Source organism: Heloderma suspectum, chromosome 11 (genome assembly GCF_057233095.1).
Source record: "Heloderma suspectum isolate Gila_16-S chromosome 11, 16-S_ref, whole genome shotgun sequence".
NCBI lineage: Eukaryota > Metazoa > Chordata > Lepidosauria > Squamata > Helodermatidae > Heloderma > Heloderma suspectum.
The window spans coordinates 26,888,790-26,893,293 of record NC_139468.1 but is presented as its reverse complement, the minus strand read 5'-3'; positions in this window follow the sequence as shown (position 1 = coordinate 26,893,293).

Sequence of the window (4,504 nt, the reverse complement as noted above, 5' to 3'; positions counted from 1 at the left end):
GATGGCCATAAGCCTCTGAACTCAGAGGCTTACAGCCATCTAATGCAGCGAAGAGGGAGCGGTGGAGATGATTTTTGCCTCCACACTTCTCCTGCTCTGCATTTTGGCTAGATGGACTTTCTCACCCATACTAGCTGGGGCTCTGCAGAGTGGGAGAGAAGGAGGCTGGGGAGGCCTGGGGATATGACCTAAGCCAGTCTCCTCAGTCCCCTCCCCACCCACAGGCATGGCCCCTTTCCCTCCTCTCCAAATTTGCGTTTGCAACCTCGGAGAGGCAGCAGGCAAGGTTCTCTCCCCACCAGCTGGGAGGGGGAGGGGGAGGGGGAGGAGAGCTTGGATTCCTGGCTCTGACCTGGGAGCACTGTCTCTGATCTTAGATCCACAGTAACAGCTGTTTGACAGTGCAACAAGCTGCTTCTGGAGATGGTGGCCTCTCCTTCAATGGTGGTATTTAAGCAGGGGATGGATGGCCATTTGTCAGGGTTGGCTGGGAAATGCTGGGAGTTGTAGGACTTTTTTATATCTAACCATGTATACAAACATAAGAAGAGCCATGCCGGATCAGACCAAAGGTCCATCTAGTCCAACATTCTGTTCATGCAGTGGCTAACCAGAAACCCACAAGCAGGAGATGAGTGCAAGAGCACTCTCCCTCCCGTGTCCCCCAGCAACTGGTGTACATAGGCATACTGCGCTCTGATATGGGAGGTAGCATGTAACCATCAGGACTAGTAGCCATCAATAAGTCTTGTCCTCCAGGAATTTGTCTAACCCCCTTTTAAAGCCATCCAAATCGGTGGCCATCATGACATCTTGTGGACACAAATTTCATAGGGTAACTGTGTGCTGTGTCAAGCAGTCCTTCCTTTTTGTCTGTCCTGAGTCTCCCACCAATCAGCTTCATGGGATGACCCTATTGGGTTCTAGGATTATGAGAGAGGGAGAAAAAAAAATGTCTACCTATCCACTTTCTCCACATCATGCATAGGATGGTGCCCTTAAATAGAAATACAATCCGTGTCACCATCATGGGAAAGACTGTAACTGGATGGCCCGTGTCCCTGCCTGCTCAAACTGCTGCCCAGCTGATATAACTGTAGATGGGCAACTTCAAGGTTGTTGCTCTAATTTCTTAAGAGTTCTCTTTGATGTGGACTCGAAGTGGACTTTATTAGTATTTATACCTATACATTGGCACATGCAAATGTTGTGCAAACCTGAATCTTGTTCTGTCTTCTTTTGGGGCAATGCATTCCCTGTTTTCTGGCAACACGCAAGTGGCCACTTCAGAACAAAGCTACATCAGAGGTGGGGCATGGTGAGAAGTTAAAATAGCAGCTGGCGGTGACTCTGACAGTACTACTGCTTCTGCCTGCTGCTAGTGCTACCATACTTTGCCCTGGACCCCTCAGGGCTAGCCTTGGAACTTGGAAATGTACTAGAAGGTCACTGAATGAATATTCCGCAATAAGGAACATTCCCATACAGCAGGGTTTCAGAACCTCTTTCAGCCCAAGCAAGGGCCAAATTCCATTTCAGAGACGCTTTTGTGGGCCATGTGGATATAAAGATCTCATATAGCCTACTCTGTTTGTGTTTTGTGGGTTGTCAGGCGTCATCCGCTCCCTGGTCCGCTCTTTGACAGTTGTTGATTTGTTTCACCCCTCTGGCAAAGTACATAAAAATATCCATCAGAATTTCTGGAACTTTTGCTGGCATGGAACATTTTGTGTACTTTTCGTAGGTCAGTGTAAAATCAATGAGCATCAAAAAACAAAAACAAAAAAGATTGCTGTACTGCAGAGGCTGAAGATCAGAGGTGTGTAAAACATCCTGTTGCTGTTTTTAAAAAAATGGTGTATACATTGCTATTTTTCTAATGCTAATTCTTTAGTTTTGTATAACAAAAGTTGTGTACAACATCTGGAAGGTGTATATATATATGTGTGTGTGTGTGTGCGCATGCGTGCGTGCGCATGCGTGTGTGTGTGTGTGTATACGGTCTGCAACTTGGTAGAAACTGAGCACCTCTGAAAAGCCGGTAATCTGTGGATTCAGAGAAATCCAGAATCGTTTTGATCCACTGCAGTTTTTTCTGACATCCCTAGTGGGCCACATTCCAGTAGTAGGTGGGGCTGCAGGTGAAAGGGGTGTGGCCAAAGCCAAGGGAGCAAAAGACCAGCATAGGGTAGCTTGAAGCCCTTCCTGCCAGTCACTAAGCCCTCAGAGAGGCTTCTCAACCTTTTAGAATGGGGGAAAAACTGCACAAAACTGCACATGGTGAGGGCAGTTCAACAATGGAACCAATTACCTAGAGAGGTGGTGGTGGTCTCTCTTTTGCTGGTGGTCTTCAACCAAAGGAAGACACTCTAGATGCCTGTTGGAGATGCTCTAGCTCTCGATTTCTTGGATCTGGGTTCTAGTCCCCACTCAGCCATGAAGTTCATTGGGTGACTTTGGGCCAGTCACTGACTCTCAGCCTAACCTACCTCACAGAGTTGTTGTGAGGATAAAATGGGGAGGGGGAGGACCATGTGAGCTGCCTTGGGTTCCTTGCAAGAGGAGGAAAAAGGCAGGATATCAATGTAATAATAAATAATAAAACATTAAAAAAAAACTGTTGCTGCTTGTTTTTAATTGATATATCTGCTGGCTTCCCCACCCCCACCCCCACCCACCTTCTTGCTTTCTTATTTATTTATTTGTTTATTTATGATTAACATTTATGTACTGCCTTAGCTGCTAAAAAACTATCAAGCACTTTTAAATTGTACAACAATTTCAAAAAATAAAACCTTAAGCCAATAAAAAATATTAAAAAGTAAAAACATTAAAATATTTAAACTGTGCATTTTAAAAGGCTAAGGGTGCAATTCTATGCATGTTAAGGCAGAAAAAAGTCTGACAACTCCCAGCATTCCCCAGCCAGCCATGCTTCACAGCCTTTCTAAGAACCAAGAGAGTGGTGGCCACAGCCCTTTCAAGTGTGCCCGCCACCACTGCAATTAGGGCCTCTCCTGCAGATCTTAATACCAGGGCAGGCTCATGTATTTATTTATTTACTTACTTACTTACTTACAACATTTGTATACTGCTCCACATCTAAACAGATTCTGGAGTGGTGAACAACAGGAGATAAAATGAACAAAAGATAAAAAGAAGCAACATGAAATTAAGATTATTCTTTAAAAAAAAACAGTGTCCATAAAACTCAGGCTGGTTAACCAAGGAAGTCTTCCTGGAAAACAGTTGCTTTCAGGAGGTCCTGAAAACAACCTGGTGTTGGTGCCTGCCTGACCTCCAGAGGCAGGGAGTTCCAAAGGAAGGGGGCCACCACACTGAAGGCTCTTCTCCTGGTGGATTCTACTTGGGCCATAGGTCCATGTGGAACTACCAGGAACATGCCTTCTGATGACCTCAGTGACTGGGTGGGCTGGTAAGGGAGAAGGCACTCTCTCAGGTATCCTGGTCCCAAGTTGGGAGACAGGAGGCCCCTTCTTGATGCTGACTTTGACTGATTTGTTTGTTTGGTATCATCTTTTTGTCCTTCACCACCTTGGAATTTCCAGAGGAGTCAGGACAGAAGGCTCCTTGCTATCACCCTTAACATTTGTCAAGGACTTCCAAGCTTCCAGAGCTCTTCACCCAAGTTACTGTGTTGTAACTCTGACAACAACAACCCTGCAAGGTAGGCCTGTATGAATGATCCCCTATATTGTGGATGGGTGGCGGTGGCAGAGGTGTGTGTGTGTGTGTGGGGGGGGGATTCTAAGGCTGAGAGAAAGAAAAGAATTTGCCTTCAATCAGTGGAGGCTGGTGGCTCTGATTTCGGTGGGGCTCTGAATCCATCTGGGTTTCAGTCAAAACCAGCCAGAACTCTAAAGGAGCGATCCAAGATGCTAACCCCTAACCCCCAAATAGGTTCAGCACCTTGGATAGCTCCCTTAGAGTTCTGGCTGGTTCTGGCCAAAACCCAGAATGGATTCACAGGCCCCACTGAAATCGGAGCCACCAGCCTCCACTGCCTTCAATCCAATCCACCCATCCCCCTACCCTCCAAGAGGTCCCATCGAACTCGCTGAGTTTTACTTGCGAGTAAATACAGCTGGGGCTTACATAGGAGAGGTAAGGCAGAGAGTTTTCAGCTGCTCCAGGGCGAGTTTTTGACACCCCCCCCCTCTTCTCCCCTGATCCCGCTCTCTCTCCCGCTCCCCAAATACTGGGTTCGGCCAATGCTTTACGCGCAAGCTCTTGCAGGGGTAGCTTTGGAGACGGGAAAGGCCCTGGAATGAGAGAGAGAGAGAGAGAGAGAGAGAGAAATAGAGCGAGCCTGCGTGGAGCATCCTCGGTCTTTCTCTCCTTCCTGGCTGATGGGGGTCCTGAACCGCTGACGTCTTCGGGCGGCTGGCGAGAGCCACAGAGACGCACACAAAGGCGAGCGCACAGCATCCAGGAAGCAGCACCGCGCACCGGCGGCCGGCACACTTGGCCAGCCGCCCGCAGT